Genomic DNA, 23265 nt, shown 5'->3' on the forward strand with positions numbered 1-23265 from the left:
CGATGCAGCTATGGTTCTGGTTGCTGGAGAACCAGATCTCGGTTTCGGCAGTTCATCTGGCGGGGACAGAGAACGGCTTAGCGGATGCTCTGAGCAGGCAGAGCACAGTCTCACACGAGTGGGAAGTGTGCCAGGAAGTCCTGGAAGAGGTCTTCTCTCCTTGGGGTACCCCAGCAGTAGATCTGTTTGCCACAGACTCCAACAGGAAGTGCTGGCAGTTTTGCTCGAGGGAATTCCCAGCGAATGGTGTATTGGGGGATACATTCCTGCTGGATTGGACCTTCCCTCTCCACTATGCCTTACGCCCAATTCCCGCCCTTTCTTGTGTTCTCAGGAGGCTGAAGAGGTTAGGAGCGACCATGATCTTAATCGCCCAGACTGGGCAAGGAGAACGTGATACTTCGATCTCTTGGATCTGTCCACCTCACTGTTTGCCTCGGTTTATGTTTATGTTTATTATTTCTATTGCTCACGAATACCCAAAATCTTATGGGCGCATACAACTAAGAAACAAACAATAAAAACAATTCTTAGAGCAAGAGCAAAAATGATCAGCAGGGGAATGTGTCATCAACACAGTACAAAACAAGCAACAAAAAAGCATAACGTAGGAGAAACCGCCTAAAGCCGGATAAATAGTCAGATAATCAAATTACAACAAGTGGATCACCTCTGCATATATCTACACAGTCTTAAGAAGGCAGGTAGGGAACTGGACCCACACCCCACCAAGACGCAGTCTTTGTCATATGTATTCCAGTCTCTCAGGTCCATCCTACTGAGGATTTTAAGATCTGATAACCTGACCACACCCGGCCGCGTTCTTTGTCTAAGCCAGGCTAGGAGTCGTAGGGCTTCTTTGGGTTCATGCCCCTTAACCTTGCTAATATTAGTGATGATCAAATTTCTCGGGTCTAAGACAAAATCCTGAGTGTTCGTGTCTTCTATCTTAGGCATCCGGCCTTTTCTAATACGCAGGTTCTGGGAGGAGCCCAGCTTTGGAGGGGCATTCAGTTGATTGTAGGCTTCTTGACCCGATTTCTGTGCCACTGCTGTGATAGCAGCAGCTGGTTCCAATGTAGGAATGACAGTGAAGGACTTTGTAGTTAAGCTACTTTTATTTATCGGAATACTAAATGGTGTCTGAGCTACCTTACTGCAGTGGTCCGATTGCAAGGCCTTATCTAGTAGCTTGTTTTGAAGGATGATTTGACAGCCCTTATCCAGATTGTATGTCCCAGTTCCAGCATGTAGGCAAAAAGATGCATTAGTTTGTGAAGCCATACTCTTGCTCAAGGATCTGGGATCCACCACAAGTTTACTAAGTGCGTTCACTAAGATCCCTGTCAGAAGAGCGGCTACTCCGCCCGACCCCGAGTGCTGCAACCTACATTGAGAGGATGAGGTATGATGACTGGAACCTCTCAGGGGAGGTGTTGAGGTGTTGCTGGCTACACGCAGACCATCTACAAGATCTCTGTATGCGTGCAGGTGAAGATGATTTGAGACGTTGTGCAGGAAACGCAAGATCAACACCATCTCTTGTCCCACCACTACAGTGATGGAGTTCCTTCTGTCACTGGCCTCAGCAGGCCTTCATGTTACCACAGTCAAAGGAGACTTGGCGGCCTTGTCTGAGATCAAAAGGTTCCCGGATCAAGGTTCTATCTTTACGATCCTGGTTATGGCCCAATTCCTGAAGGGCCTTGTGAATAAGTTCCCGCCAACTCCTTTTTTTGTCCCAGATTGGGATCTTAATCTGGTTCAAACATTCTTGATGGCAGCTAAGTTTGAGCCCATGCATTCCTGTTCCTTGAGACTGTTGCCTTTGACAACAGCCTTTTTGGTTGCAATCCCGTCAGTCAGGTGGGTTAGTGAGTTGCAGGCATTGTGCTGCAAGCCCCCATTCCTGTTTTTTTTTTTTGCAGGAAAATGTTTCCCTTAAAGTCAGACCTGGCTTTCTCCCGAAAGTGGTTTCTGAGTTCCATCTTTCTCAATCCAGCGATTTACCGGTCTTCTACCCTCCTCCACACCCCTCTAAGGAGGAAGAGCGGTTCCACCGTTTAGATCCCAAAAGAGCCTTGAGCTTTTATGTCACTAGGACGGCTGAGTTCCAAAAATCTGCCAAGCTATTTTTGGCCTATTCATTATCCCGCAAGGGTATGGCTGTAACTAAGCAGACTGTCTCGTTGGATTATGTTTTGCATCGCAGAATGATACCAGTCTGCAGGCAGGGAGCTTCCTCCCGGCATCAAGGCGCACTCCACGAGAGGGGTCTCGGCTTCTACAGCCTTACAGAGAGGAGTTCCCATTAGGGACATCTATCGTGCGGCCACATGGTCGTCCTTGCACATGCTTACCAGGCACTGTTGTCTGGATGTTGCCCGCAGGGCTGATGTACGGTTTGGTAGGGCAGTATTGCAAAATCTGCTACTATAGCACTTTCTGCCCGCCTCCATTGTTCTAACTGCTTAGGGAGTCTGTCAGATGAGGAATCTGCTGGAGAAAAACAATCCATTGAAGGAGAAATTACTTACTGTAATGTTCTTTCTATGGATTCTTCTCCCGCAGATTCCTCATTGCCCCCCCATCCATCCCCACTCAGAAAGTGCTTGCGGCTTGGCGCATCTGCCTAAGCGAAGGGACGTCTGGTGATGGCACTGCAGTGACTGCTTTAGTCTGCCTAGTGTTAGGGAGAATTCTGATTCTATGGCTAATTTCCCCTCACCTAGTGAGTCCCCCAGCAGCTTTTCCACTTGGTAAGAGTGTGCCTCTTTTTCCCACTCTTACCTGTGTTTTGTCATGTGTATTTCTACTTTTTGTGTGATCTTGGGCTCTGGAGCACACCACTTTGTGTGTGTTGCACAGCACCTTTCAGTGCAGTAACACAGGGTTGTCTCTAAGACTTCCCAATGACTCCTTTTTCTGGGGCGGACTACTGTCCCCCAGAAACAGGTAAAGTTGCCATTAACTTTACATAGTCAAATAACCACAGATCCAGTACACCCCATCTTACATGGAGTATTGGAAAGGATTAATCCTTAGCCCTTTTTATCTGTCCCTCCTGGAGCATTGTTTTGCTCTTTTAACATTTAGACTTGACTGGTGGCAGTGGTATCTACCCTAACTTTTCTACCGCAATTATACTATATAAACGTGATTTTGTTTGGGCTAATATATTAGCCTCGAACATAAACCTGCTTGACCAGATGCTCTTTCTTTTGGCTCTGGTTGGGTTTATTCGCCATTTCTTTTTGTTAAAGTCCTTCTTGTGTTTTACTTTGCACGGCAAACCAGGTTTGCCTTCTTTGTTCACTGTCTTTTGGCAGGCTTCTGCTAAGAAGCCCTCCTCTGGGCGCCTGGGTGTCTAGGTCTAGGTGGACTGAATGTGAGGGAGGGGGTGTAGTCACCCCCTGCACAGGGTATCCTAGGAAACCCAAGTCGCACTTTGCCATGATTGGCTGAGGTGGTTGTTCGTGCCGGACAACCCCGGTGCTGTGTGATTGACAGCCAGGCTGTGTGAATGGGTGATTTTCGCATAAAAGGCAGGACTCTTGGGCCGGAAGTCAGTCGCCACTGGAACTACAAGGAACCGAAGCGGAGAAGACGACTGCTGCAACTACCCCGTCCCGGTGAAGCCCTGCTGCAGTCCTGAGCTATCTACCCTTCGACGACCAGAGAAGATCCAGTCCGGAGTCTTCTTTCCTTGAGCCGGGTGGGGTCAACCAGCTCATCTTCCACAGCCAGAGGATCCTCTTCATGTTCGAAATCGCTGCACACTTCTGTAGTGGTCCGGATAGCCATCTGAAGAGCCTCTCCTGTTTTAAAGGAGCGCACCTTTTATTCTCCGTCGCTGCTGCTGGCTTCATCCCTGTGTGGTGCAGACCCCTCCAGACGTCCTCCTTCTCCACGACCGAAGCACCAGAAACCGTGGGTCTGCAGGAAACTACCAGGAACAACTGCCGTGGCACCAGCTTCTTCTTTGGATAAGGTCTGTGTTCTGCTTCGAGGAACCAGGGTGAATCCCTTTTCTCCCCCTCCAAGGCTTGTCCTTGTCTTCCCTCCTTCTTATAACTTTTGCTTCCTCTGTTGACAATATCCAAGTACTCCTGGCTACGATGAATCTTGAACTGCCTGACTGTGTGATCCTCGACAACAAGAACCCGGTTCCACTTGACACTGGCCTATTGACTTTTGTATTTCTGTCAGCGAGTGTTCTCTGATTCCGTCTGCCTTGACAAAAGTATTGCCTATGATTTTTGCCCCCAACTCTCTCTGGTTAGCGCAGGTGGTAAGTGTGTTTTTGCCCCGTTAACATTTCTTACCGCAGATACGCGTTTCTTTAATACGACCGAGCTGTCAAACAGTGATCGCATATGTATGCCCGGTAACGTCTTTTGTTTCACAACACCGGTCTGCCAAAACATAAGGTACTTACCTTGAGTTATTCTGTGCCAAGAGCATTGGTTGTTTGTAGTGTATTTTTCGTGTGATTTTGAATTTATAGAAGTGTTGTGTTTTACAGATGGTTTAAAATAAATGTACTCATATTTTTTACCTGAAACCTTGAGTCGGTGTTTGCTTGAGTCACAGTAATTGTGGTCCCTTTGTGTAATCTCTGCTACTGCTCACATGCTCTTGAGATAAGCCTGGCTGCCCCAATACTGCTACCACTTTAACATAGTAGTACAGGCTTGTACCAAAGGTGAACTTGTATTACCACTTGTAGTTTTAATTGTGTGTAATGGTCCCTAAGGGCACTGCACAGGATTCTGCCTAACACCCAGTCGCTGGTTTTTAAAAAAAATCTTTCAATTTTCTTATTCTGCGGAGTCTCCCCTTTGGGAAGTTTCCTGTAAATTTTTTAACAGGCTGCTTAGCCTTGCCTCCCATCGTTTTCCTCTGCAGCGTTCAACCACGGGGCAAAAGGGAGGAACTGAGGTATGGGGCGCAGTGACGTGGTATATGTGCAACATCTGACGTCCCGCCCGGAGCCGCCGATCGAGCGCCGACCAAGACGGATCGACGATCAACGGCAGAGTCGAGGTCCACTACGCCCCCTGTCGAAAATGTTTCCGAGCAGCAGAGCTGGATGAGGATATTTCTCAGATGAGGCATCTGTGAGAGAAGAATCTATATAAAACACATCACGGTAAGTCATTTCTCCTTCTCCATCTGTCGGTGGCCCCGACCATCAAACTGCCTCCACTCCCCGACCTCCTCTCCAGAAAAGGACGAACAATCCCTGCACCACGACCCAGCGTTGCTGAACCTCACGGCCTGGCGCCTGCAGTCTTAGAATTTGGACACTATTTGCTGCCTTTGGAATGCAAGACGATCATGGCCATGGCCAGGGCTCCCTCTATCTTAACTACAAGTGCAAATGGAAGCGCTTTACAGTGTGGTGCCGGCCGTACAAGGTTAGTAGACCAGGTCGCCATATCCCAGTAGACCTGGGCCCCGGGCAAGCTCTCCCTATGGTCGAACAGGCACGTCAAGGAGTTCCTCAAGGGACTCTCCAGGACATTTCCTCCGGTGAAGGCTCCTGCCCCGGGCATAGGAACTGAACGTAGTGCTGTCTAAACTAATGGGGCCTCCATTTGAACTAATGCATCAAGTCCCTTTAAAGTTTATGTCGTGGAAGACCGCCTTCTGGTGGTTATCCCCTCAGCCAGGCAGGTTGGAGAGATTCAGGCTCTCTCCTGTAAGCCTCTGTCCTTCCACACCGCTAAGGTGGTACTGCAAACTCATCCTTCCTTCATGCCAAAGGTTCTGTCGGAAGTTATCTCAATAAGCCTTCTCAGACGTCTCTGCTCTTTGTCAATGTTGGACCTGTTGGGCATAGGGAGGCCATGTCCAAGGCTTCCATCTCCAATTGGCTCTCTGGCTGTTTCACCCATTGCCATTGAATGGCCAACAGACTGCTTCCAGGTTGGCCAAGAGCCCATTCCACCAGAGCCATTGCAGCAATTCTGTGTTTCTCTCTGTTGTTCCCCTCCTCGACATCTGCAGGGCTGCTAGGTGGAAGTCTAACCACACCTTCACAAGATTCTGCTGTGTCTACTGGGATTCCAGCAAGGAGTCCTGAGTCAGCCAAGCAGTGCTGTGCAACCTGTTTGTTTGAGGTGACTCTATTCCAGGGGTAAGTGTATTGCTTCTGTGAGCTTTGCTACCTCCCGTCGTTATGCATTCCATGCAAGACCCCATGCTGGAGAAGAAACAAGTTGCTTACCTGTAACGCTTGTTCTCCAGCATGGGTCTTGCATGGATTCACATGCAAACCCTCCCTCCTTCCCCTCTCTTCCTCTTCTTGGTTCATACTGCCACTTTACTTGCATGACCACATCTGAAGATAGTCACCAGGGGTAAAGCTTAGTAGCATGGGTGTCACTTGCTCGAGGCAGTATAACCCAAGGGACACTAATAGGCTGTGGAAGTGACAAGCCGTTTGTAAGATAAACTGCTTTAATTTTTACAGAGGATTCCCAGCCTGAAGACGGGAAATATTCATGAGCATGTGAATCCATGCAAGACCCGTGCTGGAGAACAAGAGTTACAGGTTAGTAACTTGTTCCTTATGCCTAAGTCCTTCCACTCTAACCGCCCAAGTGGATACCACTAGTGTGTGTCCAACCAGTAGGATAAGGGTAGACCTCTGGGGTCGTTCTTTCCAAGTCTTTGCACATGTGCTTGCTGAGCTACTTTGTGCTATTATGCTCCACTGCCCCCATGTTTGCTAAGTTTCTTCTCCTGGGAAATTTCAACCCTTCTGTTGCTTAACATTACATTGCCTGTTACATATCGTACTTTGCTTCACTGTTTCATCCGTTTCCCCCCACCCTTTCTTCTGACTTCATCCAACTACCCCTTGTTTGTGTATCCGATTCTTAATATCTTTTGATGCTCCACAATGACACATGATGATCATCTTCACCTCCATATTCTGGTTTTCAAGCTTAAGTGCACCTCGATTTGCTATGTTGCGACTCTGAGTCTTCCATTGTGAGCGTACCATCATTGCTCACCAGGACTCTACCTTGGTAGCAGAAGATTGAGGCACTGACATAACCTCTGTGTGTACTCGCACCTTTTTGTTTTCCATTCATAGTGTTTTTCCCAGCTGCTTGCAACGTAACTGCTTTCAACTGTACAGATACTGTTTGGGGTTAGAAATGTGAGGCGGACAACTTGGTAAAGGTTTTTCACAAGAAGCCATTTTATTAACTCATAAAGATCTGATAAACGCCTCATTATCCCTAACCTAACGAGTATTTTCCCTGCCTATCAAAATAAATTAAAAGAAAACAATCTAACAAAAGGAATCTGTCCCTCACACTTATACATACATCAAACTCATAAAGGGAATATATTGCAATCGAAATGTAACAGAAATAACAGTTATGTTCAACATAAACCTAATAACTGTATATCCATGTAAACCTAATCAGATCCCCTTCCCCAGATTCAAAGCAGGATTTTCAAAGGTTCAAATAAGAACGTTCTGTTTTGTAGCCAAGTTCTGATCATAAAGTTCTTCTTGCTCCAAAAGTCTTTTACTTGGACCAACAGTTCAACCAGACGACAAGTCTTTATCTCTCCATCTATAGAAAGAGTTCAACACACCTTCTTCTTAAGAAACAAAACAACAAACAATGCAGTACTTCACGGATGTCTTCCTGGTCTACTAACTTGCCAGGAGTACCACCAAAAAGGTCCTTATCCTGGTACAAAACCTCCGAACACTACTACAAGTACTGTGTGGTGAGGTTTACTTCAAACCTTTTGAAAAGTCTTTAACTTTCAACAGCATCAAAATTCACAACTTCTTTTGGAAATACATGATACACATTGGTGCTGTTTGTTTTACTCTTTTATTTGCCACAGGCAATGCAGGTTATGATTGTCTGATCCTTGATACTTTATACCCGGAGGGCCTCTCTCTTGTCACTTTTGTTTTCCCACTTTGGCAACAATTAACTGCTGACAATGTTTCTTTATTACACTTGCCTCTCTTTGGCTTAGGCAATGCTTGCTGATGTTTTGCCTAACTATTTCCTCTTCCTCACTCTGGCAACAATGGACACAATCTTCCTACAACAATGTCCTCTTATTGTTTAGCCAACGTGTTTTATATGCTCTTTGAAGTATTGCCCCTCCTTACTTTGGCAATGGTGGTTATGGTTAGCTTGCTTCAGTATTTCCCTTTCTTTACTTTAGCAATGGTGTCGGCTTTTATAGCAGTGATTGTAATCTCTCTCTCTTATTGCCTCTACGAAGTTCTTATGTCGCCAATGTGACTTCTGTATATTAGTTCGGTATTTAAAATTGCAATCAGTAGTCTGTGCTCGCCTACCGAGCATACCTGGATTACCCGACAATGGTAAACTCGCCAATTTCTGCACACACGTCTGTGCGATCCTGCTGCCACTGCTCGTTCTACCTCTTCTGCTACCTCCTGCATAGCACACTGCTTTGGTTTTCCTGCGGCCCACACAGATCGGGAATGTAGCTTTTCAATGGATTGCTTTTCTCCCGCAGATTCCTCATCATATAGATATCCCCTTCCAACTCCAGCTACTTGGAATAAACGTCAATGGGGAGCGTAGTGGACCTCGAATAGGCTGTCGATCATCAATTCTTCTTGAATTGGTGTTTGATCGTCGGCTCCGGACATGACGTTGGGCATCGTATATAGACTGCCACTACACCCCGTACCTCAGTACTCAGTTCCTTTTTTCTGCGTGCTCTGCACGCTGCGCTTGAGGAACGCTAGCGATCTTCGAATTTCACTCAACGTTTTTGATCATTTCAAGATTCAAGCACTGCTCAGATTGCGGCTCCAAGATGTAGGTGACCGACCATGACATCTGCATGTTGTGGCTTGGCACGGACCACGACACGGAGGGGTGCGCATCCTGTGGCAGATTGAACCCGAAGTCCCTTTGGGAGTGGGCAGCCAAGCTTGCGTTGGGTCATCCGCCATCCAAGTAACCAGCAGTTGACTGTTCAGTCTTTTTAGGCTGAAACGAAGGGCCTCCTACCTGAAAAGGTAGACAGCAAGCGCAAGACGAAGATGACATCCCACTCTAGAAGCCACTCGTTATCCACGCATTAAAAGAGGCATCACCGACACCAGCGTGACTCCAAGTCATCGACGGAATGCAGTAAGTCGTCTGCTAGGACGGCGTCCTTGCAGGAATGGGAGGACTTTAAGTCCCAGATATTGGCCATGTTTGAGAAGGTGGCTGTGGGTGTGGAATAGGCCCAGGAACAGCAGGCCCAGTAGCTCTAGGGGTGCCCGGTGATTCCAGCACTGGGGTAGCACTGATTATGTCAGGGAAGCCTTCGGAATCGGCGCCGAGCAAGTCTGGCCAGTCTGCGATGTCGGGACCTTCCTGCGTGCCTCAGGCCCTGATCGTTATCGATGCGCCACCGGTCAATAACATTGTCGGTGCCGATAGCCATTCCTTCAACATCGACAGACAAGCCCTCAACGCCAACCATCAGCATTCAGTCTTTTGTACCATTATCTCGATCCAACTTCTTCCGGTTGATGGTGCACATTTTTGGCGCTGACAGACGAGACCAGGGTGATGTTGACCACATTTATTCGGGGCCTGGAGGCAGGCTATTTTGCTCACCAGGCAGACCTCATTGCCTTGGCAGAGGGACTGCATGACGCAGTGGGCTGGACACTTCTTGAGATGTCGAATTGCAGCAGGCCCACCCGTATGCCCATACTCCTGCAAAGTTTAAGGCCCTTGTGGACACTTTGGAGCTGAATATTTCTGCTTAACTGTCTAGGACTATAAGCTCACGGACATCCTTGACGAGGGTCCCATCATGGAGAGGTATATGCCATTCAATCCGGCGATATCCAACCCAGTCGCCTCCTTGCGGCAATGGCCTTGCTCCATTCCCCCAGTTAATCCGAAACTGGCTTTCAAGTATAGGCCAGCAAGAGGAGACCCTCTTTTTCTCTCCACTAACCCCACACAAGAGGGTTTGGATGTTCAGGTGCCCACGTTGTCTACTGGGGCAACTTCTTCCACGTCCAATATACCGACTGACAGGGAGGGCAAGAAAGTGGATGCCCTAGCAAATAAAGTGTTCTCCTCGGGGAGAATGGCTTTAAAGGCTACTCTCTCCTGTGGCTTTGCAAAATATTTGTTGGACTGTAGAAAGCAGTTGAGCATGCAGCTCAGTACATCCCTGAAGGTGAGTTGCGGGACGGTTTCTTGCAACTGGTGGATGACGGGAAGGAGGTGGCCAGACAGTCCTTGCAAACAGGCCTAGACGTGGCGGACTGTGTTGGCTGGAGGATGCGTTCCGCTATGGTCCTTAGGAGTTTGGCCTGTCTGCGCTCCTCAGGGTTCTCCCCCAATGTCAAGAGTAAGTTGTGGGGCATGGCTTTTGATGTGGAGAATCTCTTCGGCCCGAAGGTCGATGACTCCTTGGAGAAGTTCAAGGAATGCAAGCTTGCTGCAAAGTCACTTGATCTAGCTGCGCAACAGTCAGCCAAACCCCTTCAGTTTCACTTTGATGGGAAGAGGCTATAGGTGCTATGTCCCCTACGGTAGGAAGGCTCTGCTCCTGCAAGCCAAGCACAAGCAGAGGGGTTTTTCACACTCTGGAAGTGGTAGGGGGGCCCCTAGAGGTTAGAAGACCGCGGCAGCAGCGACGGGGGTGGCTTTGTCCTCAAAGCTGCTTTGACTTTCCCCTCTCACAACTCACCGGTTGGAGGACAGATGTCCGAGTATTGGCTCCAGTGGCAGGAGATTACCTCTGACGCCTGGGCCCTGCAGCTCATGCAGTGGGGTTGTCTGCCCTTCTTAAGAAAACCCACGGACAGACCCCCACCGCCTCTGTGCCAACCATAACAGGAACACCAGGAAGAACAGCGAGCACTGTTGTTGAAGGGTGCCGTGGAAGAGGGCGTTGGGCTGGTATTCCTGTTATTTCCTGGTACCTAAGAAGGGAGGAGGTCTCCGTCCCATCTTGGACCTCAGAGCCTTGAACAAATTTCTGAGGAAAGACAAATTCAGGATGGTGACGTTGAGAGAGATTCTCCACGCTCTCGTGTTACAGGACTGTTAGGTGTCCATATATCTTCAGGACGCTTACTTTCATGTACCGATACATCAAAAGCACAGGAGGTTCCTTAGGTTCCTCGTAGGGAACACGCACTACCAATTAAAAGTGCTTCACTTTCGGTTGGCCTCCGCTCTGAGGGACTTCACCAAGCTCATGGTGGTAGTTGCGGCTCACCTCCGAAGATCCAGTGTCCACGTAGTTCCTTACCTTACGACTGGCTGATCCGAGAGGGATCGGCGGACCAGGTCTGGTCTCATCTCGGGGACACATGCTCACTACTCCACAGACTGGGCTTCTCCCTGAACTTGCAGAAGTCCCACACGGCACCAGCTCAGAGGCGCCAGTTCATCGGACAGTCCTGGAAACGTGGACAGGGAAGACTTTTCCACCTGGGGAGAGAGTAACCGGCATTGCGCAGATGGTAAATCTTTTTCCGAACCACACCACCTTACCAGCAGCTTCCTTCCTCTGCCTCTTAGGCCTCATGGCCTCCTGTATTTTTCTAGTGCCAGAGGCCAGGCTGCGAATGCAATCTTTGCAATGCTCCTGTGAGATCAATGGTCCCAGTACCTCAGAACCCTGAAGGATGTCCTCAGAGTGTCCAGGTCTGTGGTCATCAACCTTTCTTGGTGGGCCAACAGCAGCAATTTCCTAGCGTGGGAACCCTTCAGGCCTCTGTGGCCTCAGGTTCAAGTGGTCACAGATGTGTCCCTGAAGGGTTGGGGCGCTCACTGCGAGGTCTTGCAGATGAGCAGCCTTTGGTCAGCAATGGAAGCCAGGTGGCATATTAACAGGCTAGAGTTCGAGCCATCAGGTTAGCCCTACAGGTGTTTGCTCTGTCTCTGAAGCGGAAGCATGTCCTGATCTTAACGGACAATACGGTGGCCATTTACTACCTGAACAAGCAGGGTTGCGTGCGCTCCCTCCCTCTCTGCAAAGAGGCGATGCAGCTATGGCTTTGGCTATTTGAGAACCAGATCTCGGTTTCTTCAGTTAATCTGGCGGGTACATAGAACAGTTTGGCGGATACTCTTAGCAGGCGGAGCACAGTCTCACACGAGTGGGAAGTGTGCCAGGAAGTCTTAGAGGAGGTCTTGTCTCGCTGGGGTACCCCAATGGTGGATCTGTTTGCCACAGAGTCCAACAGGAAGTACAAACAGTTTTGCTCGATCGAATTCCCTCTGATTCTTGTAATTCCATGGGTTCTCAGGAGGTTCAGGTTTCGAGCAATTTTGATTGCCCGGATTTAACGAGGAGGACATGGTACTCAGGCCTTCTGGACTTGAGCATCTGGCCACCTCTCTGGTTCCCTCGCCGCCCGGATCTATTAAACCAGTCGGTATGTCTGGTGCTCCACCCGAACCAGGAATCCCTCAATCTTCATGTGTGGCTCTTAAGAGGATGAGATGTGATGACTGGGACCTCTCTGAGGAGGTGCTGCTGGCTGCACGCATACCATCTACAAGTTCTCTGTACGCGTGTAAGTGGATAAGATTTAAGGCGTGGTGCAGGGAATGCGAGACTGACTCTCTCTCTTGCCCCACCACCACAGTGATGGAGTTCCTTCTGTCAGTGACCTCTTTGGGCCTTCTGGTTGCCACAATCAAAGGTATTTTGCAGGACTGTCTGTGTTCAAGAGGTCCCCAGGTTCCTTTTTTTTTCTATTCTGGTCATGGCCAAGTTTCCGTCAACCCCATTTGTTGTCCCAGTTTGGGATCTTAATCTGGTTTTGACCTACCTGATGGTGGCTCCGTTTGAGCATATGCACTCATTTTCTTTGCCGCGGTTATCCCTTAATAGAGCTTTCTTGTTCACAATCACATCTGCCTGGAGGGTTAGCGAGCTGCAAGCCTTGAGCTGCAAACCTCCTTTTCTGAAGTTCTTTCATGAGAAAGTCTCTATTAAAGTCGGGTCCAGATTCCTTCCTAAGGTGGTTTCAGTTTCATCTGTCCCATTCTATTGATTTACCTGTCTTTTACCATCCTCCACATACCTCGAAAGAGGGAGAGCGGTTCCACCGCCTGGATCCCAAGAGAGCGTTCAGTTTCTATGCTGCTCGCACATCAGAGTTTCGGAAACCGCACCAGTTGTTCATAGCCCATTCCTTGTCTAGAAATGGTCTTGCCATCACTAAACAAACCCTGTCCGGTTCGATTTATTTTGTGCATATCCAAGTGTTACCAATCGGCAGGCAAGGAGCTTCCAGCAAGCATATGGACCCACTGAACCAGAGGGGTTTCAGCATCTATAGCCCTCCAGAGAGGAGTTCCTAATGGGGATGTATGCCGAGCAGCCACTTGGTCATCCTTGCATACATTCAACAAGCACTATGCCTTGGATGTGCACGGGGAGCTGATGCACGGTTTGTTAGGGCGTTCTACAGAATTTACTGGTTTACATCTTTATCTTTCTGCCCTCCTCTGTTATTCTAACTGCTTGGGGAGTCTATCAAGATGAGGAATTGTGGGAGAAAAGCAATCCATTGAAGAAGAAATTACTCCCCGTAATGATCTTACTATGGATTCTTCTCCCGCAGATTCCTCGTCGACCCTCCCATCCCTCCCCACTCAGAAAGTTCTGTGGGTTGTCTCTTCTGTCCAAACGACAAGTCATCTGGTGATGGCTCTTGAATGACCGCTTCTGTCTCATTCTTTAAAAAGTAAAAAAAAATTACTAAAACAATTGTTTAAATCATTGTTGTGAGGGATCACCCTGTTAAAATTGTTTAGTGGCTGATTAGCCTCCTCCTGTGGTTTTTCCTTCTGCAGCGTTCAAACGCAGGGGGTAGGGAGGAACTGCTGAAGCATGGGGTGTAGTGATGTGCGATATATACGATGCCTGGCGTCACTTCCGGTGCCGACGAACGAGAGCCGGCCAAGACGGATCGATGGCAGAGTAGAAGTCCACTATGCCCCCGGTTGAAAAGTTACTAACAGCACAGCTGGATGAAGGATATCTATCAAGTGGCGGAATCTGCGGGAGAAGAATACATAGAAAGATCATTACGGTGAGTAATTTCTCCTTCAACTTTAATGGATTTATTCTGGATATTAAGTTGACCTCCATAGAATGGTTTTAGAGGGGTCAATAGATGGTCCTGATTTAAGGGACAGTTATATTCATCAGAAGTCAAGGTATTACATTTCTGACTTCAACATATATTGTTCCCCTGTTGATCACAAGAGTTTTCACTACCATCAATGTGGGTAGCTTTGTGGAGGGAGGTCTTACTCCGACACCTAACCATTACATATTCTAGCACCATAGAAATGTCCCTCTCTAAAAAAAGTTAATACTGCGTCTCTCCTATCTGATTCCTCCTGTTCCTTTGGGGGCCTTCTCCCAAGTGATCCACCTGGCTAATAACACCACCGAGTTAAGATCAGGTAGCGGCTGCCTTCCCCTGGCACCTGGGAGGAGATTTTAGGCTGGGATTTTCTGCAGATTCCGCAGGATTCATCACTACCCGTATTGAGATTTACTATCCATCCGTTGCCATACCTCTTTTGACGAGCCAAAGAAGTATGCTTTGCCATCTGCTAGAACTTTCAATTTAGCTGGATTCAAACATCAGACATGTATAGTTCAAATCCCAGAGTCTCCTTTTTGCAGCTTCAAAGGATTTCTGTTGTTTCTGTACTTCTTGCGTTACATCAGGAAAGATATTCAGTGCTTCTCCCCCAATCACATAGGAGTTTTTTCCCCTAGCATCCTATGGAACTGCGTTTGTTTCTAAAATGTAGGAATGTGGCCACTAATGCCCTGTGAAGCAAGCCTGAGACAACTTCCTACCCAGGACCCTTAGTGCTCTCTCTGTGGTGAAAAACTTTGAGAGTCCCTTCACTTTTAACGTTTCTAGAAGCAATTTTTCCTAGAATATTCCAAACTGTGGAGCTTCTCTCCTCCAGGTAACCATATTATCCTTACATTACATATCCATGCATATGTTTTCCAGTATGCTCACCCTTTGATCTGCCTCAGTGACCCGCTCGCTGGCCTTCCTCAAGTCCAGCGAAGCCCTAGAATACTCTGACAGCAAACAGTCCCTCCAGGGTAGCTGACCCGTCTTCGGAGCTTTGTTGTGCTACCCCTCTTTCATTGTCTTGGGTCTGTGTGCTGTTTTTGACTTTAGATCCAACAAATTGGTCCATCCTCTGCTGCTGTCCATTCACCATCCTTCTTTAGAGCTTAACCTGTCTGTCTTTGGTAAATTCCACTTTCTGGAGCAGGATGATACACACCTGCAGTGCAATCAGAGACGCGCGCTTTTCAAGTCACTCCTCTCCTTGAATGCCCAGGGTCAATGTCATCTGGTTTCTCTTCCTTCCACAGTTCAACTTCGCTCTACCGTCTTGTATGTTTCTTGAGCCTCTTACAAACTGCCTGTTGGCTTTGCCAACACTTATTCAGGCTCTAAAAAAGCCTCCTAATCTCCTGAGGGAACTGGATTGGGGCCTGTGACTATATGGCACTAGGCCCCCTTTTTTTACAGCTAGGAAAGGATTGTTTAAGGTGTAGTGCCTTAGTTTATTCGTTTTGTATGGTATTTCTAACTTTATATTACACATCAGTTTGCTATAGGTTACTTACCTGGTTCTTTTTATTCATTTACTTTGCTATCCTACAGTATTCTGAAAGTGAACTAACTGTATTCCAACAGTAAAGTGTTATTAGTCTTAGCTGAGCACATCGAAGTGAATGTGTGAATAATAGTAGTGAATATTTTAGTGTTTCCTACCTACCTGTGGTTTTTCATTGGTAAGAGTTTATCGAAGGCCCAAATAAATGATTGTATTTTTATACATTCTGCCCAACTTGTATTAAGAGTGCTGTGTCTATGCTTAACTGAAACCGTTCACCACTCTTACAATTCCTAGTTCTAAGCCTTGCTGCCCCCGACTGGCAGGGCATGAAAGCCATTCACACCCCGGGATTCATCTGGGAATGCAAATGTTTTTTTACAGTTTTTCATCGGGAGATCCGCACTGCTTGCGCATCCGATCTCCCAATGAAAAATGAAAATGCTCTAGTCCCGGAGGGGAGGCGAAATTGGGTAATTTTGGGGAGGGGTGCTTGGGGCAACAGAGAGGCTCCCTATTTATTTTATTTATTGGCGCTTATACAACAAGATAGTTTTTCAAAGCACGACAGGGCAAAAGAGTGGGGAACCAGGGAAGAAATAACCAATAGAAATGACAATAAATATTAAAACAGTGGTCCTACTAGGCCTTGTGACATTCGGAAAGTGCAAAGAGAGAGAAGGGGTGCGGGGTGTTTCTCCAACATGGGGTCTGGCATGGATTCACATGCTCATGAATACTCCCCGTTGTCAGGCCGAGAATCCTCGGTATAGAAAAAATCAGTATCAGTTTTGTTTCTGATCTGTCTTTCTTAGTAGTAACCAATCACTGGTCTCTGGGTCTTACTGCCCCCAGCCAATGACTGCCCTCTCCCTAAGCCCCGCCTCTGGCAGCCATCGTCAGATTTTTACCGCACATTCAAGTGTTGGGAGTCCTCGTGCTGTAGCTCTCGAGCTTTTGCTGCGTTTTTGTGCTTTTTCAGGAGATTTTTCTCATTTTTCGGTTAAATTGAGCCTCAAGCTCAACCGTTTCTACATCCGATCAACGGGGACCCATTTCGGAGTTTTCTACGCCCCTCAAGGGTGAAGATTTCATCGAGTTACGCTTTTGGAGGATTCCAGAAGTTCCGAGGCCTACCCCGGACATGGCCCAGGAGAAAGGAAGCTCGACGCCCGGGAAGCTGTTCAGGACCTGCCCTGAATGCCAGCTTCAGAATGTGTTCAAGGAGGACGAGCATTCGTTATGCCTCTACTGTCTCCATGAGGACAAGACGCACGTGGAGAAGGACTGTGCGTTTTGTGGAAACATGTCGGAGCGGACCATGAAGGATCGCCACCTCCGTCTCGCCAACTGGCTGCAAGGGAAGAGCCGTCAGGCGAGAAGAAGAAAAAGAAGTCCGGGCGGTCTTCTAAGTCCTGTGAGTGCGCCCCGGCGACGGGGGCCCAACAAAAGGCCAAGAACCACGAGTCCGCGGGCACCGGGAGCGCCGAACGGTCGGGCTCCTTGGCTGCCAGGCAGGGCGCATCCTCCCCGGCGCCATCAACCACGAGCCAACGCTCTGGCTCGGGTAAGAGGAAGTCCGAGAACCCGGCGAAGCTTCTGGAGAGGCCCCGGTCGATCTCGAAGATTCCGGCAGAGGGGGAGCGAGGCTCGGACCCTCCCCCCAAGGTGACAGCCCCAGGCGTACAGAAGGTGACGATGGCCTTAATTCACCCTGCTAAGACCTCGATCGAGGGTGTCGCAGCAGCCCTGGCTCAGCCTGTTGAGACTACGCCAGTGGAGGCGACCTCAGGATCCAGAGTCTTCCTGCCACCGCGGAGGGAGTCGTCTTTCAGGTCCATCGAGAAGACCCCCACGAAGTCCCCGTTGGAAAAGGAGGGTGAGGGGCAGGTGGCCATCGTGGATACGGACGTGACCTCTGAAGAAGAGCTCATCGAAGTCGTGGAGGAGGCCCAGACCATCGGGAGGGATCCCGACGAGGGCGACAACGAGAGCGATGGTGCCGCCGACGAGGATCCTCAAGAGCCCTCGCGCCCGTCATTTCCGGTGCCGCAGGACACTTCGGCAGCCATTTTGTCAGCGAGTCCTTATGCTCGGAGATAAGGACAAGGTTGCCCCTCCCCCCGATGGAGGTACCTGAGCCAGACCCGACGGGGGAACCGGAGCCGGGACCTTCGGAAAGTCCACCGCATAAGAAGAGGAGGACGCATCCTCCGCCACCTCTGCGGCCTGCTCTGCCTTCCCCCCGGTCTACTACCCACGGGGATGATACAGGCACGGACACGGCTACGACGGGTACAGATGACGACAGAGGCGGCGACGGGACGTGTCCCGCGTCACCCCCTGCTCGGGCGTTCCCGCCCGACGAAATCGGATCCTTCCATGCCATGATTTCCAGGGAATTCGAGCTCTTCCAGCTCTGTCCCGAAGAGAAGAAGAAGGAAGGGTTCCTTTACCAACGGCGCGAGGCTAAAAGGAAGACGGTCCTCGCCGTACCACTTCTTGATGACATCTGGGTTGAGGGTTCGCCCTCCTCAAGAACCCTGCCATGGTGCCTGCAAAGAGGGACTGGTACGAGAAGAAGTACCAGGTCCCCGACACGGCTCCCTTGTGCCTTCGGGCGCAACCTACCCCGGATTCGGTCGTCTCAGCAGCGGCAAAGAAGAAAGCTGGGGGGGCATCGGCCTCGACATCAACTTCCCCGCCGGGCGGTGAGGGCAGGAAGCTGGACACGATGGGACGACGGGTCATCTCATCCGCAGCAACGACTATCAAGGCGGCCAACGCCCTGGCTATCGTAGCCCGCTACGACAGGGAGTTGTGGTTCAAAATCGCCCCTCTATTGGACTTCCTTCCGGACGCCAAAAGGGCTGAGGCCCTTGAAATCTTACAGGAAGGTGAGATTGCTTCGGACCACGCCATCACAGTGGCAACGGACATCGCCGACACTGGTTTCCGTCAGTTGGGCAACAGCGTTTGCCTGAGACGACGAGGATGGCTCAAGGCGACGGATTTCCGCCAGGACGTACAAACCAAAGTTTTGGACATGCCCTTCGACGGGAACAACCTATTTGGGAAGGCGGTTGATGAACCCCTTCAGGCTATCAAGAGAGACACAGAGACTCTGTGAGTGCTTCAACAACGACGGCCGTCCTTTCAGAGCTCCGGAGGCAGACAAGGTGCCTCCAAGGGATCCGGCAGTGGCTCCTCGACGTACCACCAAGCGGCAAGATCTTCGTCTCAGGAGGCCTACAGGGGACGCGGCAAGTCAGGTGGTGCCCGTCGTCGACAGGGAGGTCAAGGAGGCAAAGCGGCCTCCAAACAAGATTGAACTGACCGTGGGGTCGGGCCCCCGCCGAAGCACCCCGGTGGGAGGCCGGCTGACGAGGTTCGTCAGCGTGTGGGAGTCCATCTCCACCGACCGTTGGGTGCTGGACGCCCTGGCCCAAGGGCACGCTCTCGAGTTCCAGAAGAAGTGCCCTCGCGTTCCACCTGTGGTCAGGAAGGAAAATCATGTCCCTCAACTACTGTTGGAAGTAAGGGCGATGCTCAAGAAAGGTGCCATCGAGCTCGTCCCAAAGAGGCTTCGGGGCTCCGGAGTTTACTCAAGGTACTTCCTCGTAAAGAAGAAGACAGGAGGATGGCGTCCCATCCTGGACCTGCGACGACTGAACAGATACATCAAGGCACAGAAGTTCCGGGTGGTCACCCTCCAGCACGTGCTGGGACAGCTGGAGGAGGGCGATTTCCTGTCGTCGTTGGACTTGGAGGATGCGTACTTCCACATCCCCATTCTAAAAAGACACCGAAAGTTCCTCAGGTTCGTGGTCCAAGTGCGGCACTACCAGTTCAAGGCCCTCCCGTTCGGATTGAAGATGGCACCCAGGGTGTTCACCAAGTGCCTTGCACTGGTGGTGGCGCGGCTGCGCCTGCAGGGGATTCACGTCTACCCCTACCTTGGCGACTGGCTCATCCGGCAACGTCAAGGGAGCTCGCCGTGGAGCACACTGCAAAGACCGTCCAGCTGCTCACGGATCTGGGGTTCTCCATCAACTTTCTAAAATCCCACCTGGTCCCGTCGCAAGTCGCCCTGTTTCTGGGAGCCAAGCTCGGCACAGTGGCGCGGCTGGCCTCGCTGTCGGAGGAAAGGACCAGGACTATCCTGGGCAAGGTGCAGCGTCTGCTGGCCACGGACATGGCCAGGGTAAGATCTATCAAGTCCCTCCTCGGGATGATGTCCTCCTGCATTTATCTGGTGCGCCTTTGCAGGCTTCGGATGCGCCCCTTACAAGAGTTCCTCGACGCCCGCTGGGTCCAATCGACGGGCAGCTTCGAGGACAGGATCCCACTCAACAAGACGTTCCGTCAGACGATCCGGTGGTGGGGTACCCACTCTCATCTTTCAGCGGGCATTGACTTTCAGACCCCAGCTCACCAGGTGACGGTGACGACGGATGCCTCCCTGGAAGGTTGGGGAGCGCACTCCGGAGATCTTCACGCGAGAGGCCTTTGGCTCCCAGAGGAGAAGTCTCTCCACATCAACATCTTGGAGCTCCGCGCAGTGTTCTGGGCCCTCAGGTCTTTTCTTCCGTCCCTCAAGGGCAAGGTGGTGAGGATCTTCACCGACAACACCACCACAATGTTCTACATCCGGAAGCAGGGCGGAACCAGATCCCCTGCCCTATCCAAGGAAGCCCAGGATCAGTGGCATTGGGCCATCGCCCAAAGGATGTTTCTGGTGCCTTTTCATCTGGCAAGAATAAAAAACACCATCGCCGACTCACTCAGCAGAGAGCTGCACTCGTGCCACGAGTGGGAACTACGCCAGGATCAAGTGGATCAAACCCCAGATCGATCTCTTCGCGACGGCGATGTACACCAAGTGCCGGACGTTCGCCAGCAGGTTCCCCCAGCCGAGGAGCATGGGCGATGCTTTCTCGTTCCCCTGGGACAGCCTATTTCTTTATGCGTTCCCTCTGTTGCCGTTGCTGCTCCGGCTCATCAACCAGCTCAAGAGGTCCCGGTGCAGGATGATCCTCGTCGCACCGGCGTGGCCGAGACAGATCTGGTTCCCGGACCTTCTGGACTTGTCAGCGTCCACAACAGTCAAGCTGCCGACGGGCGCGGATCTTCTCTCTAGAGAAGGAGGCGCCATTCTTCATCACAACCCAGAGTCGCTGAACTTGCAGGCCTTGCTCCTGCAGCACTAGAGTTTGGAGGGTACGACATCCCAGCCGACTGCAGAGAGGTTCTTGCAAAGGCCAGGGCGTCCTCAACTATCAAGTGCTACGGACATAAATGGAAGAGGTTCTCTGTCTGGTGCTGTGCACAGAATATTAACCCTCTGTGGATTACGGCCCCTCAAGTAGTGCCGTACATACTGTCATTGGCCAAGGCTGGACTAGCTCACGCTTCCATCAAGATACATCTGGCCGCCGCCTCACGATACACCAGGACTATGGGACGGGCGTCCCTGTGGTCTCATCGGCTGGTGAAGGAATTCATGAAAGGATTGTTCCGATCATTCCCGCCGGTGAAGGTCCCTGCCCCGGCGTGGGAGCTCAACGTGGTGCTGACCAGGCTCATAGGGGCCCCTTTTGAGCCTATGCATTCGGCACTGTTCAAGTTTCTGTCGTGGAAGACAGCTTTTCTCATGGCCATCACCTCCGCACGACGAGTGGGAGAGATCCAGGCCCTATCTCGCAAGCCACCATACTTGACTTTTCACGACACGAGGGTGGTGCTGAGGATGCACCCCTCCTTCATGCCCAAGGTGCCGTCGGACTTCCACCTCAACGAACCCTTGGTGTTGCCAGTTTTCTTCCCGTCGCCTTCGTCGCCGGCTGAGAGGACTCTGCACTTGCTGGACTTAGCTAGAGCGCTGAAGTTCTACGTGGACCGCACAAAGAGTTTTCGGAAGACATCACAGCTGTTTGTAAACTTTGGACCTGTGAATCAAGGGAAGGCTCTCTCGAAGGCTTCCATTTCCAGATGGCTCTCCTGCTGCATCATGCACTGTCACCGGTTGGCAAACCGACCGCTGCCCGGCCGTCCGAGAGCCCACTCGACCAGAGCGATCGCTGCTACCACGGCGTTCCTTTCTGGTGTGCCCCTGCTTGACATCTGCAGGGCTGCGACGTGGAGGTCGACACACACCTTCACGAGATTCTACTGCGTCGACCGGGACTCCAGGGAGGAGTCCAGGGTCGGCCAAGCAGTGCTGCGCAACCTGTTCGCCTAAGGTAAGCCTGGTGAGGAGGTAAGAGATGCTTAATTGAGTGTTTTGGTATTGCTTAATGTTGAGCCTGTTGCCACCTTCCGTGGTTGTGCATGTGTATACTGCTATGTATTCTTATATTCATGAGCATGTGAATCCATGCCAGACCCCATGCTGGAGAAGGAACAAGTTACTTACCTGTAACTGTTGTTCTCCAGCATGGGCATGGATCTGGCATGGATTCACATGCAAACCCTCCCGCCTACCCCTCTGCGGCTCTTCACTTGGTCATACTGCCACTTTATGTGCTACCAAATCTGAGAATGGCTGCCAGAGGCGGGGCTTAGGGAGAGGGCAGTCATTGGCTGGGGGCAGTATGACCCAGAGACCAGTTATTGGTTACTACTAAGAAAGACAGATCAGAAACGAAACTGATACTGATTTTTTCTATACCGAGGATTCCCGGCCTGACGACAGGGATTATTCATGAGCATGTGAATCCATGCCAGATCCATGCTGGAGAACAACAGTTACAGGTAAGTAACTTGTTCCTAAGTGCTAGAGGGTCTCCCCAGGGGGAAGCGCTAGAGGGTCCCCTGGGGGAAGTGCAAAGGGGGAGATGCCCCAACGAGGAGGGGGATGGGGGGTCTACCACCCATCAATTAAGTGCATACCTGAGACAAGCCACCCAACAGGCAGGTGAGGACCCAGAGGCCAGTGCAGGGGGGGCAGATGATGGTGGCGATTGGGCAGATGGGCAGGACCTTATTTGGACTCTTGAGGGGCCAGGCCGCCAATCTCAGCGACTGTGGGGATAGCACGGGAGGGAGACAGGGAAGGAGGAGAAGAAGAGAAAAGTCTTGAGGTGTTTGCGGAACTTGAGGTGAACCGGTTCAAGACGGTGAGAGAGAGGGAGACGGTTCTAGAGGAGAGAGCCAGCGGAGGATAGAGATCTGCCCCAGCTCTCTGCTGGAGAAGTGATTGACCAGCAGAGAATTGGAACAAGAAGAACGAAAGGATCTGGAAGGATGGTATTTAGTGAGAGCGAGCTGCGGGTTGTCTCCCTGCATTGGAAGAAAAAAAAAGGCGCCACCCGGGGATGTTCCTCGGGTGGCTGGGACAGTGGAAGGGGATTCTGTATTCTCGTCCGCTGTCCAAGCCACCTGTTTAGCTGAGCGCCCTTCCCTTGGAGCAAATATCATTCCTCAACCTTCCTAAAGGTGGTAGTTATTTATTGCAACATCCTTCAATACTTAATGACAATTCCTGCTAGTGTCTGAGGTGCAGCTGACTGGTTACAGTTCTGGATTATCTTGGTGGCTTCTTTGGGCACACTGTCTAGATTTATAATGCAGTGCATAAACCTTTCAATGC

General features: G+C 50.5%; 1 protein-coding gene across 3 annotated transcripts in view; it reads left to right on the forward strand.

Moving 5' to 3' along the window:
• Positions 1-23265, forward strand: part of UGGT1 (UDP-glucose glycoprotein glucosyltransferase 1) — a 2047742-nt gene that overhangs the window by 1530216 nt on the left and 494261 nt on the right. The gene's annotated exons all lie outside the window — the stretch shown is intronic.

Source organism: Ambystoma mexicanum, chromosome 10, assembly GCF_040938575.1.
Source record: "Ambystoma mexicanum isolate Mex_15411 chromosome 10, UKY_AmexF1_1, whole genome shotgun sequence".
NCBI lineage: Eukaryota > Metazoa > Chordata > Amphibia > Caudata > Ambystomatidae > Ambystoma > Ambystoma mexicanum.